A 14,690-nucleotide genomic window follows, 5' to 3' on the forward strand; every position below is an offset into this window, starting at 1 on the left:
TGAGATGAATGAAAGTACCGCAGCACATGTGCAAATCCAGCTCTGTGCTGCTAGTTTGTGTGTGAGGTGGATCATAGCGCATCGCCATCCTTCTTGATAGTTGTAGTCTACTGTGCAACTTTGAGACAGGCGACTTTGGATGCAGGCGACAGATCTGTTTAGCCTAAATAAATCATGAGATTTTAATCATATTCCAGCACTAGATTCACTTAAAATACCGTGGAAACAACTATTTTAATCCCCCCACAAAGATTTTCAATTGATCCAAACTGCAATGGATTTAGGCCTACTTGATACTTTTATACTCATGTTATAGTTTTGTGTCCTGTGCTGCAAACCTTAAAACCTTTGTAGCTCCAGTGCTACGTGCATAAACGTTAATGTACAGCCCTGCTATTTATTTTATATCAATTTTTATAAACATGTTGTGCAGCTGCATATTTTCAACAGGGGAAAAAAATTTATTTTGATCACAGTCTGTTTTTATAAAAGTGCTTGTGACATGTCAAATGTGGCTTTGACTTGCAACTGACAACATATCGCCCATTTTGTAGAAAAACCCAAGATGTATATTCTGTAACGCCAGTCAGACTGTGAATACTGGGATATGAATTCTTGTCCATATCGCCCAGCCCAAATACAGCTTATCCTTAAAAACTGTGATTCTAGAACAATACAGTAAGTGCTACACCATATATAAAACAGCAAAAGCTTTGTAATGACCACAATAAAGACTTTCACATATCCAAAAATCCAAATAGATGTTTTTCACAGTTTTTAAAAATGTTAGTGACTTTTACTGAATAACACTGTTATTCCACTCTGCAGGCTTTCAAAAGAAATACTGAATATAAAAGACTCATTATGTATAAGGGTTCAAAATCTATTTGCCCAGATGTTGCCCTGATGGTGGTTTTGCTGGCACAGATTGTGGTGGGGATTTGTGTACCCGCTGAGCAATTTTGATCATGATCAAGTCAAGCACTACGGAAAAAACATCACAGTGTTTGGCACAAAGGGTCCAGTCTGGCGCAGAATTTGGCAGCAATAGCCTTCATCCCAAAAGAAATGGAACAAAGCTTTTCTCTAAGAACACACAGCTTACGGCTTTATCCATCAAGTGAGCTTCAAAGTGACACCTGGTGAGTCAGCCCCACTCTAATGATAGTGCTTCTTAGTCCTGTCTACTACACTCACTACCTGCCCAAATACCTTATAGCCAGTTAGATTTGATTGTGAAACAACTCAGGTGATTGTTGCACACAATGTTAAATAAACTTTTTTATCCATAAGTGTTTCCCAATGATTGTAAAAGGTCAATTGTATTACTGTTTACTGTGTAGTAATGCTACCAGCGTACCTAAGCAGTTGAATATCTATTTCTGTTGCATCTCAAATAGTTCCCCTCTCCCTTCGATGACCTTCACACATCATCTCTAAAAATACTAAATGTATGACTCTTACAAGACCTCATACTGCAAAGTCTCCTCCTGCCATGCATGATTTTATCATCCAACTACTATCTAAATAAAGTGTGGTGCTTCTTTGTCAGTGTAAAAATGGTCGTACAATCAACTCTGCACTCTATATTCTGTATGTTCATTGCTGCTGCCAACACCCTTAAGCCACTAGATGCTGTTCACCAGAGTGTTTTTCAATTCATTACTCATGACTGTTATTGCACACACCACTGTGAATATACTGTACACTCTACGTACTGTACTGAGGCGCAAACAAATATCAGCTAGACCTCTCCTGGTTCAGCTGTGAGAAACTGTCAGAAGTTGAGGTGTTGGTGTTGCACATCCTTTAATCACAGGCACATCACGGTGACAGAGCTGTGTGTAGTTTAATAAAGCCCCAGGAACAAAGACATTCTCCTCTAAACTATCTTTCTCACATAGCGTCAGTGAGCAGGGCTTAGGAGAACTGGTTATTACCATCTCATTGAAGAGGGACCCCTCAACAGCTTGTAAAGTTGCCTGGCATCATGTCCCTACTTCACTGTATGCTGACAGCCCAACCATCAAAACTAGACACTTTTCTTTGGAGGCTGTTTCAATTATTCACTCTTTCCTTAGAGTGTCAGTGCTGTCTCTCTGCTGACACCACCTCTGCCTATCTTATTTTTTTTCTTACTTTCTTCATCGTTCTCAGTCTCATCTCTCTTTCTGCCTGAGATGGGCAGGTACCACACTCCAGGTAAAACCCAGAGTCAAAGAAAGAGAGGAAAATGGAGGATGAAAGAGCAGTACATTAGGGTCATGGAAAAAGGCCCTTCAACAAATCTTATCACAGCAGAGAGCCCAAATGAGATACCTAACCAAAGGGAATAATTATCTTTCCAATGAGGCTAATCTAAAGCTATCAAATAAAAACAAACTTCACTGCGAGTGTAAGGAAATGCAATTATTCAAATGGAATAGAAATGCAAATGTGTGGCCTTATGTAGAGGAAATATGGAGCCAGGAGCTAGCGTCCTCCAAGAATCAGACTCCCTACTGGCTCATAATTTTCTGTAATGGATGTCAATGTCCTTGTGGACACGTGCCATTTTTTAAAGGCCAGTAGAATTGTGGGGAGTCAGCTGGCCCCTAATCAAGGATAATGTGTCTAATTGTGTTTATAAATGCACTCATGCAATAAAAATACATTGTCATTAAATGCAGATCTAATAACTAGGTACCATCTCGCAGTGTGGATCATTCCAGCCGCAATACAGTGTTCTGCAACTTAAAGGGACATTGTGTAGCATTTTAAGTTGTTTATTGGCAAAAATCGATTTCTGCATTCATAAGTATGTCATCATTGGCGTATTATTACCTCTACCAATTATCTGACTTATTCTCGTAAAAGGAGAATTTCGGATTTGTTTGTACATTGTGCGGGTAAGTTGTTTGGGGGGGTTTCATTATGTTTCACCATCTTGAAAATACATCCCCCAGCAGGGGACATACAGCCCTGCCTTCGGCAGTTTGGTCGAGAGCCAGCGCTGTGTCACTGAGAAGCCAAAGGAGAGGAGCAAGAGGCGCTTCACTACTACCCTGGCAGTACTGCAGCATAACAAAGTCCCACTCTTTGAGCATAATGCGGTATCGTGCATATGCAGCATCACGGGAGACGGAATCCTCGTCGCCGAGAAAGTGCAAAAGGGAATCAAAAAGGCAATGTGACAGGTGAATTCAAAAAACGAGGGTCAACATCGTGGTAGCTGTCAGCGGCGCAGTGATGCGAGGAAAGGGATGAGGTGTGTGAAGTTGAGCCACTTGTCAGTTGTCCCCCCCCCCCAAAGAGGATATGCAGTTACGGAAAATGAATGAATGAATGAAAATGTATACAGTGGACTGAAAAAAGCAATTAATTATATTATTCTAGTAGGCCACCTAAAGTTTATTTTTTATTTGTAATATTAATAATTGATAGAATAAAAATCTAAAAATACTTGGCATGACAATGTGTGACAATACATTATTGCCACACAAAAATATTGCGATACTATGCTGTATCGATTTTATCCACCACCCCTCGGGACTGATGGCCCCTTCTCTACTTCCTACATTCCTACTCCCATTGCCCTTGATCAGACATCACCCTTCTGCAATCACCTGCATTTAGAGCTCAACTATACACCTGTAAAGTTTTATCACTGCATCGTATACAATTGCAATGTTATCACAATGAAAAAAATCTGTCCACAAACAGACGGACAGACAGAGAAACATCTGGTAAAATACTTAAAAAGGCTTCTGTGATAGTTGCTGCTACAATAGGTGCCATCAGGACCACATTTTACTATGATGAAACACACACAGCTTCACAAGGTGAAAACAACACCAGCTGTCGTTGTTGCAGCTGGTAATAATATATGCTAGGGTACTAGATATATGAAATGTGCGTACATTTTTTCACATATCTATGAAAAATATAAGACACTTAGATTTATTCATTAATGTATCTGGACTATTTCCACAGTCATATATAAAAATTAAAGGTGGAGTTGATCAATATTCAGATTTTAATGGAGCCTGACTGACACTGAATTTTTATGCCAGTATAAAGAATTTAAAAATCTGAAAGCTACATTTTAACATTAAACATAATACAGAGGGTTTCCCTAAAATTTGGTTACTTAAGAACAGTAAACAGGACACGCACTGAGTGGAACACAGCAGTGTGACAGCTGAACAGGCTCTAAGAGTCCACAGCTGTAATGGTGGCTTTATGTGGCCGTCCTTGGACACTGCAGTGCTTTGAGCTAAATGCTAACATCAGCATGCTAACATGCTCACAAAGACAATGCTTACATGCTGACGTTTACCAGGTTTAATGATCACCGTGCTTACTGTGTCAACATGCTAAATTTGGCTATTTAGCACTAAATACAGCTACGACAAATAAGGATGTCATTCGTTTTTCAGGTGTCTGGAGAAAAAAAGTCAATGGCTCATTATTAGGATACATCATCTGGGGATTAACAGGCCGAAAGTGATATCACTAGAGCCAAAAATAAACTTGTCATTGCTCTCTGGTGGGCAAACTATGTAGCCTGATGGTGAAATGGTTAATTAATCACAGCGAATATACAATATCTGCAATTTCTTATTACTTCAAAATAGAGATGTACACCACCTTGTGAGGCGCTACCTTTAAATATATTTTGTTACATTTTCATTATATTTGCAGTGTTTATTGATGTACTGCATGAAGTGTAAGACTGCAAATGCAATATCTTTCTTCTATAATTTGCACATTACTTTTTATCCTCTGTACTGCACCCTTACAGTGCACACACGTACACACACAAACACACACACAATCAAGGCCGCCATCCCCGACACTGTTCCTGTCGCACTGTCTTTTCAGTTTGCCTGTTTCGTCCTTCATGCTGTCATATAAAACACACACTGCAGGCCAATGTAAGAGAAAAGGGAGACGTTACAGAAGACTGTGCAAAGTGTGCCAGGGCTTATTTTGTCAACAACCACAAGCCAAACAAATAAATTAAAAACATGACACCAGAGTTGCCCATGATTAGCTTTAAAATATTAGTCGAATGGGAGAAACGAGAGGAGAGAGAGTGCGCGGATTAATTCAACAACACAGAACAGGTGGTTCAGTGGGTGCAGGGTTTTATGTATTATTAAAATATTGTGTATTCTCTGGAAAAGAAACAACAATGACAGAATCCTTTGTCATCATTCATTTATATTTCACGTATCTAAACATCAAGGCCACCAGAGCTGAGAGTGAGTGGTTAAGCCACGTAAGAGCCAATCTATCAAAATCTTTATTTCAAGAAAGCAGTTAATGTTAAACAGCCTGGTCTCACAGCTGAGATGCACCAGGCTTTCCACCAACTCCAGTATAAACCCATCAGCATCATTATCAGACACTAAGAGCAACATATGTAATCTAAAGAGCATGAGAGTCCACTTAGGGTGGGCGGGAGAGGAGGTGAATGGGTCCAACAGAAGCTGCCTTCTTGAAGCACTGGATCTTCAAAAGTGCTTTATAAATAAAGATTATTATTGTTATTATTATCTTAGATACATCATCTCATGCACTCTTACCATGCTGTTTCATGCACTAAGTGGACAGCCCTGTAAAAAATAGTCTCTAGGTTATATAAAAAATAATAGTTACATTTTTGCAAGGTAGGCATAACATGTTAGGCTTACAAATACACTACTGTGCACGTTATAATTCTTAAGTTTCAAACATGCTTAACTATCTGGCTAAAGACAGACTTCTGTGTAAATGTAATTTTCTGAAAATATTGCAGATTCACAATGTTTATAATCACTCAGGTTTTACAAGTACTATTGTTTACAGTATTTTTGGTGGAAGACTATTAAAGAAAAACAGTAAATGCCAGGACTAACCACCACACTTCAGGGGACAGGGCTTTCTCCACTGCTGCTCCCACCCTCTGGAGCTCACTTCCTAAATACATCAGAGACTTCCCCTCACTCTCCACCTTCAAGAAATCCCTCAAAACACACCTCTTCAAAACTGTCTACAACCTCTAAAAAAAACTTTGTTCTTCTTTCTCCTCTTCTCTGCATTGTTTCCTTTCATACAGATTATTTCATTTTTGTTTGATTCTTTTTGTTTTGTTGTTCTTGTTCTCTTTACATTAAAAGACAAACAAAAATTCAATAACAGAATAAGTAAAGGCTATAAGAAGCGATACAAAACTGTTTACTAGCTTAAGAGCCAGCACACAACTCAGTAAACACCTGTCATGTTGATGTTATTGCGCTTTGAAGCTATTGTGGCTGATAGAGACTGTGGACATAGTTGCCTCCCCAAAGAACGGCTGAATGTGTCACTTTACATGTCGCTGCCACGAGGAACTGTGGGATGGTATTGTCTATGGTCCAATGTATCCAATGGTAAAGGAGATAGTAAGGGAGTCACTGAAGCTGTGATGCTAGTTTTGTTGCCCTAACCCTAACCACCAACCACCAAGTGCAATGGTTCACAAAATTCACGGTTCAGTTGAATATAATATGGCTATGGAGCTTTTCAAAACAACAAAAAAGTAAAAATGTCAGAGAAATTTCCTCTATTTTTAAAAAAAAAACATTTTTTTTTACTAACACCATAAAGTCTTTTCTTTTTACCTTAAACAATGATGGAGCTATACCTGAGTGACCCATCTACTGGGGTGACTCCTCTGCAGCATACAAAACCAAAATGGCTCCTTACAAAATATATAATGTGCTTTTGTAGTTATAAACTATGGAAGCGTTTTGTTGCCACATCAGGGGAAAAAAATGGATCAGTATTATGTTATAACGTGAAAAGTTTATTGTTCTAACAACAAGTTTTTCACGTTATAACAATATAGTTTCATGTTATCCATGTTTTGGGCCATGTTGATGCCTGTTCACTGCAAATAGCCAAGTGTCAAATCACAACCAGAGTATATGGGGACGGCAGTAGCTCAGTCCATAGGGGCTTGGGTTGGGAACCGGAGGGTCACCTGTTGGAGTCCCTGTCCGGACCAAATATGGAGCGTGGACTGGTGGCTGGAGAGGTGCCCTTGAGCAAGGCACTGAACCCTCCAAGCGCTCGGGGCGCCTGACCAAGGCAGCCTCCTCACTCTGACATCTCTCCACTTTGTGCATGTATAGGTCCTGTTTGTGCATGTGTGTGTCTTTCGGACCTGTGTGTTAATGACAAAAAGAGTGAAAAAACTGAATTTCCCCTCAGGGGGATTAATAAAGTATATAAAAAATTTAAATTTATGGGTGCACCTCCTCCGGAGACCAAATACTGCGTTATAATGTGGAACTTTTAATGTCCTAACAATATAAATTATCACGTTTTAACATTAAACTATATTGTTATAACACATAAAAATTCAAAAAAAAATTCCTGGTGTGGCAGCAATACACTTCTGTAATGAACAAATACAAACAAAAGAAACAATTCTGTTTCTGAAATAGAAAAATACCTTTTTTTATTTTAACTGTATAAACACTTACATAATAATTTGGGCTTTGTTTTGTTTTTTGGGTTGTTGTTTTTCTGCATGAAGCAAGAATTGGAATCTGGCTGAAATGGGTTCATTATGGAATATTGTAACAGGGTCTGAATACGTTAAACATGTTGATAAAGCCTGTATTCAACCACAGAGTAGGGTCTCATATCTGCAGCTATAAATAAAATGTTACCAGTCGCAGTGGTGATTTCTTTCAGTCTGTTTGAATCAGTTAGAAGTCACTGCCTAAATGCTGCAGGGTTAACGTTAGCTTGTAGCATGTATGTTGCGCCTTGTTTTTATCTAGTGTCACCGATTGACACGCACCCCCGCCAACCCCCTTTTAACGCCAACCCTTTCTATGTTAAGATACAAACCATAAGGCTGCCCCCAGCATCATTTTAGTAACACTGGGGTTTCTGCCCAAGCAGCAAAACATGACGAGTCAGGATGAGATCACACTGCCTTAAAGTAAAATCCCAACAGAAAGCCCAAACTTAAAGGAAAAGGCTCTATAAGTTCTGCTGCAGGGTGTTATCCATTTCATATACACCTGCTGAAGTGCTGCATCTGCACTTTCTTTAATTTATGACTATTGGTTGCAAGGTTACTCTAATCGAGTTACAAAGATCCTTGATTGGCTTCCAGTGGCACGCCAGGATCCCTTTAGATGACTGTGGTCTGACAGCAGCGTGTGAATGACAGGAGAGGCAGAAGATGACTTTAGGAGTACACACCCAACGTGCTCTGTCAGCATGGTACCACATTAACCTCACATCCCAACAACTCTGAGGCTTTTCTCCTTTTACTTTTGATCTCTCCCTCTTCTTCCCTGAACCACGCTACTTCTCTCATTTGACATTCATCACAAGCATCAACATAAATACTCAATAACCGTATTTCCTTTAAAGATTGGAGAAAAAAAGCAGAAAATGCAAAGAAGCTGATCTTAAATATAGTTTCTTGGCTCTCTTCAGCATATAAATAATTGATCACAGAAATGCTCCGGGGGGGAGTCGTGTTCACAGATATGTTGATTTCACACCAATTTCCTCACATATATAGTCCAATCTCTGTGTTTACCCTGCATAAAATTAACACATAGTGGACAGTATCTCCAGAGCTCAGTGAAAGACTGGAGCTGAAATACTGGAATGACAAATAGGCCCTTCTGTGCATAATATTTGCAAAACGTGCATAAAATCGCTTGAAGAATGAGACGGAGAAGGCTCTCACATGCCGACAAGACATATTCCGTGATCCATATCTCTCTGAGAAATCACCAAGCAGCCGCACGAACAAGACAGTGACTCTGCCACGAGATCAAAACAAATGTTAAACGTCAAAAGACCGAATTGAACAAGTGAAAAAGTTCAATATAATGTTCAACATAACAATCAATGTGGTTTCTATGACTGCGCAAGCAACACAAATCTGGAGCACAGTGTGCTGCTGGCAAAACAACACAAATCATCAGTTAGACTGTGTGTTACAGAGAGGAGGAAAAAAAAGTTCAGAGTTTTTCAGCTAAGCAATATTGACAACACCTGAAAGATTTGACTGCACGATCCCATGAATAAATATGCCCAAAAGTTTTGTCTAAACATATTTCTTAAAGGAGCTGCAAAGTAATGTTTTCGGTGTGTTTTCCCTGAATAAACACAGGATTATTCTAGGCAAATAAATGATGACGGAAATTTATTTATTTATTATGAATTTGTTTGATCTCATCAACAAAAACAGCTGACAGCGGCGGGGGGCAGATTAGGTTTGAAGCACCCTGAAATGAAAGAGAGCTGATAAATTCACTTCAGATACAGAAAAAGCAAAGCCACGGTGTGCGGCGCTGCCCTCGCTGCACATTACTATTTGGATGTTAGTGTATGAAATTGTCCGCTCACACCCCCACCCGTTCAATTCCCCCCCCCCCAATTCTCAGTTGTAAGTAAAGGATGCCTGGCTGCAATTTGTTTCTGTCAGGATGATTAATGGCTCTCAATAATGTTACAGCTTATATGGATATGGGAAGGTGCATCTCTACAGCAGCCAATCGATAAATCTGTGATCCTCCAACCACCCACCCTCATCGCGCCAAGAGATTTAGAGGCCATATGAGCAGCCTTGAATCCCCCATACAGTAAGTCTTATGCAGATTAATAAAAACGTTCCTTAAAATGTGCTCTAACTTCATCTATTAATACCTTAGGTATTAATTCTGCGGGCTTACAGCCTGTGAGAGCTTTTACTTGTGTTGAGCCTGTATGTACAGTAGCGATCATGTATTTCATATATTAAATACACAGTGTAACATCATATTTGTTTAAAACAGAAAAGTTAACTTTTAAAAAGCAAAGCAGGCAGCTCTGTGTGTGTGCGGCTGTTTGGGTAGGATGTGTTTCATGGAAGTTATAGTGGGAAGCTCAGACTTCAGGGCAGATATGCATGGCCTCGGATGTGCATGTGCCTCCCACTGGCACAGGAATGCACCACAGATGGTTAAAGAAACTGGCAACCTTTAACACTGGATACATTCACCAGAGGTAAAAAGTTAGAGTTACAATAACTTGCTCCCCAGTCACACTCTTATGTAAGTAGGTACCATAGTGGAATCTGCTCATGCTGTAATGAAGGCAGCAGTGTCGGCTGTGGCACAGGCAGTATAGGCGAATGCTAAGGGCAGTGTCATCCATAGGGGGCGCCACAAATGGGGGAAGAATTGAAAAAAAATCAAAATATTTATCTTTTACTATTTTTTTACTAATACTATTATTGCTATTTTTTAATATTACATAAGGCCACAGCAACATAACTACATAACAAAGCCTACTAAATAATAGAGAGGCCTTTTTTTCTGGGTTCCCCGGCCCCCCTCCCCAGCTCATTACAGTTTACCTTCTCTCTGGGGGAGATAGGCTTGTTATCCAACGTCACATGTACCCCAAAGCATGCTGTATTGTTATCATTTCAAAACGATAAATGCTCCCTGGTGCCCACTTAACTACCACTACACTATTGAGAGGCGTGTATGTGGACAGAAAGAACATGGAAACCAACAAATCTGTGTTGAATTCAGCAGGCGGAGAGCTAGTTATCGCTACCTCTGAGCCAGGGGTGTCAAACATACCTGCCCGTGGGCCAGCGCTGGCCCGCCAAAGGGTCCAATCTGGAATGCTAAGTATAAAAATATCAGAGAAGTCATTAATTCGAATTTTTCAATTAAATGCACTGCTATTCCTATTTCATTTGTAAATGAAAAGCCAGTGTACTTGGTGTGCTCATTGCACCTTTCACTGCTCAAGAAATTTAATATTCAGCACCACTGCCAAACTCATTATGGCGAAAAATACATTATCTTCCAACAACAACTAAGAACAGAGAAGATAAATTAATTGTTGGCAGGATTCAGAGAAACATAAGTCTGGTTTTAGTTTTAGCCGAGAGATCGGCATTGCAGCTGTGAAAGAGAGCTACATTATTGCTAACAAAACAGCATCTGCATCAGAGCCACACTGTGAGGGTGAGTTTGCTCAATAACAGATGTATTTTTTAACTGCGCTTATTTTTCTATCATCCCTCAGCTTTCATCTGTTCATCGTTTGTTTTGTAAATGGATTGTTCATTACATGTGAACGTTTTAAGAATGAAAGATACCTTTAACGTTCCTTCTTTACACTAGGGCACCAAATGTGCTAGGGCCACGACTGGAAAACAGCAACATGCCCCTCAGACCATGGGTATTCATTTGCAGTATTTTGTGGCTGTTCAGCATATGAACCACGACAAAATTAAAACCAGCTCAGCCACTACAACAAATAAATTCACAATTGATAGCAAAACAAACACTGGCCATTGGTAGACAGCCAGCATCTGAGCAGCAGACAACAGATGCCATAACATGACAGCCCAAACAGATTAAGAGCAGCTCCAGCAGTGTTCACTTTCACAAAGTTAGCTTACATTGCTACTCACACAAACACCAACTGCAGCTAGACAGTCATTCAACAGCAAGTTGGCACCGACATATGGCAAGCGGCATACTTTCCTTACCTTGTTGAAGTGTAGCAGCGTCGCCTGGCATATCAAGTAAAGTCGCCATGTTCCCAAAGTTGTTAACACCGGCTGGAGAGCGTCTCTTCCAGCCTGAAGTGCACCTTTGGCCTACAGACAGTGAATCAAACAGAAACAGTCACAATAAACACTCTTTTTCCTCCACAAACATGATATTTTCAGACTGTTAAAAAGCAGCAAGTTTACAGCAGTGTTTCACTTGCAGAAGAGTTAGTAAACAAGCAGCACAGCAAAGCCAAGCAGCAGGCAGGACACTGAAAGTTTAAATAGGCCGCTGACTGGAGAAGGGTGCGTTGGATAAATGCTGCTGCAATATGAGTGTGTCAGGTGTCTACCTGTATTCTTTTCAGGAATAAACTAACAACCAAATTGACAAAAAGTAATTTGATTTTTCAATATCTAATCACTGGGCTTTAAAGCTGCAGTTGGTGATTTTCATGAACATAACTTTGGGTCATATTTGCTGAAACTGTCACTATATTGTGAAAGAAGTAGATGAGACTGACAAAAAGAGATCATGTTCTCCTCTTACTACTGCTTCTTAAACTGAAGTCAGACCAAAGATTCACAACAAGATGAGTTAAAACAGGCAACTACTTGCAACGCACCGTTCTCAAAATCTGGCAGTTCACACCAATGCAACTAGATGAGACAGTGTATCATCTGTATGCAACAACTCTGTACTTTCATTTTGATCTCAAAGTCTTCAAGCATGTTTTTTGTGGCTGAATAGCATTTGTAGCTTCTTAAAATATGAATGAGGAAAGTGATAGTGAGATACTGGCTACAGTTGCATTTGTGGTAGTGATAAAATGAAATGAAATAAAACAAACAAAACCAGCATCAGATGGACTGTATTCATAATAAATATGCCACAATAATATAAATAACCAGCGCCAATAAATCAGTCAATGAGATGTGTGTGAGGGAGGCATAAGCACATATTGCAAGCAGCAGCAGCAATCCACCGTCAAACACCTGCAAACCTTAAGAATGGAAAAAGTGGGCTCAATGGGGGACAGAGCACCTCCCGCAGAAAGCAAGCACGCCATCTGCAAGTGACGTGCTTTATGTTCTAAAACCAGCAAGCACTGATTTGACCCCCTGTGTTGCAGGTGACACCATCATTCGGCTTCAGTTGAGTTCAGACCGCCAGTTCACACCACCGCAACTTTTCTCTGCAATATTCTAAAATGGTTATGTTTTGTGTTGTTGCAAATCTTTGGTCTGAACTGGGCTTAATGGCATTCACTAGAATCTAACGCAGCCCACTGAATACAACCAGTCAGAGCCGAGGAGTCTCTCACGCAGCTGTCAATCATGTCAATCTTGGCTTGTGAACTGTGGTCAAACTGTCTGAGCAACACTCATGAAATCTGAACCAAGATTCAGTTGCTGCATTGACTATTTCTCATCTCAAATGTTTTCAGAAACAGAACAGGAAGTAGCGTCTCTGATGAGATATATTATTGTATATAACCTGTACTCCGACAATTTTACGCCGAAATGATGATTCTTCATTATTTCTTTAACTTTCTCAGAGACGACTGTTGCTTTTAGGTTTGACAGCTGCAAAGAAAATGCTAACACAAAGGTGGAAGCCCCCTCATACACTCCACATTACTCAGTGGGTTACCCTACTGTATAACATGATATCCCTGGAACTCTCTATTGCCTGGTTAAATAGGGTCATGGTAAAGGACATCAATCACGTCACGGGGATCAGACAGTAGGTCAATTTTGATCACAAAAAAATGTTTTCAGAAACATATTTTAGTGTAGTGGTTAGCTGTCAAATGAGAAAGTTTGTGACCTCGCAGCCATGTTGGATAAGACCGCCCACCGTCAGACTTACCTTCACATTCTACAGCTAACCACTACACTAAAATATGTTTGTATGTATGTATGTATGAGGGGCAAAAGCAGAATCTTGATTCATGTTTGATCAGTGCTGCCTAGTTTGACAGTTTGATCACAGTTCACAAGCAGTGATTGACATGATTGACAGCTGCACTTAAAGACTCCACAGCTCTGATTGGTTATTTTCATTCACAAGCAGTGATGTCATTCGAGGCGCTATTTAAGCAATATCACACGAGAGGGAGTGATGTTGTACTGTATAGACCGTTTCAAACTGGACAACATAAACATTCTCAATGGGTCCCTTTATATTTCCTGTTTGAATGTATGTTAATGTAGAAGCTGACAGGAAGTAAACAGGGACCGAAGCTGTTGCCCTAGCAACAGACTAGCAATGAAAGGTCCATATCGTCACGGCTGTGATTCGGTCATAGGACAATTAATTCGAAGACAATTACAGCCGTGACGATGTACAGTACAACGTCACAACCTCGAGTGTGACATTGCTTTTATACAACAGGTCAACAACAGCTTAAACAGCAATGCTGAGTAAGGAAATGTTAACAAAAGGTGATGAAATGAATTATTTAAGTAGCTATGTTATGTAGCTCCGCGAGAAAAAACAGTTCCCCCCGTCTGTTGCCAGGCAACGCAGCACACACGCCAGGAACTCACAAGCTACTTTGTATTTACATTGATCTGCAACTGTGTAACTTCGTCCAGTTCAGCTGATGAAACGTTGGCAAACCTGGATGTTGGCACGGATTCAAACACACCTGGAGGTCTGCACAGAAGAGTCGTTAGCTTTCCTTTTCCTCGTCCTCTCCTGACGACCACTCATAATTTAATTCAAATGTAATTTTGGGGAGAATGAATCTTCTTGGTGTAACGCTATAGTGTCAGTTTGCGTCAATGTAGCGAGTGTGACAGTTGGTTAATTAACGGTTGTATTTATATTTATAACACCTGTGATTTTACTGTTAAATGTCCCAGTGATGTCATACTCTTGTCCAATCAAATTACTCGGTCGGAACTAACTGTTGCATAAAGGGCATTAGAGTTGGGAAATACTGACCTTGTGCTTCCTTGCCTGGAAGTGTCCGCAGTTCCCTCCTTTTCTGTACGTGTTTTTATATGTTCGGGTCCCGTCTCATGTTCTCATGTTTTGCAAGCATAGCTGCATATTTCTCCGGTGAATTATCCATTCACGGGCGATAATTTCTCCATTTTGAAGCTTACTGGATAGGTCGTTGGTCAGTGAGCGCGTTTTACC

General features: G+C 40.2%; 1 long non-coding RNA gene across 1 annotated transcript in view; it reads right to left on the bottom strand.

The window, feature by feature from the left end:
* LOC125887602 (uncharacterized) overlaps nt 1–14,301 on the bottom strand; it is a 46,696-nt gene extending 32,395 nt beyond the window's left edge. Inside the window, exons 1-2 of the long non-coding RNA XR_007449185.1 lie at nt 14,194–14,301; nt 11,537–11,647 (exon numbers count right to left, since the gene is read on the bottom strand). This is a non-coding gene — a long non-coding RNA (uncharacterized LOC125887602). The remainder of the gene's footprint in view (nt 1–11,536; nt 11,648–14,193) is intronic.
* Nucleotides 14,302–14,690: the final 389 nt, after the last annotated feature.

The sequence above is a fragment of the Epinephelus fuscoguttatus genome, linkage group LG4 (assembly GCF_011397635.1).
Source record: "Epinephelus fuscoguttatus linkage group LG4, E.fuscoguttatus.final_Chr_v1".
NCBI classification, from domain to species: domain Eukaryota; kingdom Metazoa; phylum Chordata; class Actinopteri; order Perciformes; family Serranidae; genus Epinephelus; species Epinephelus fuscoguttatus.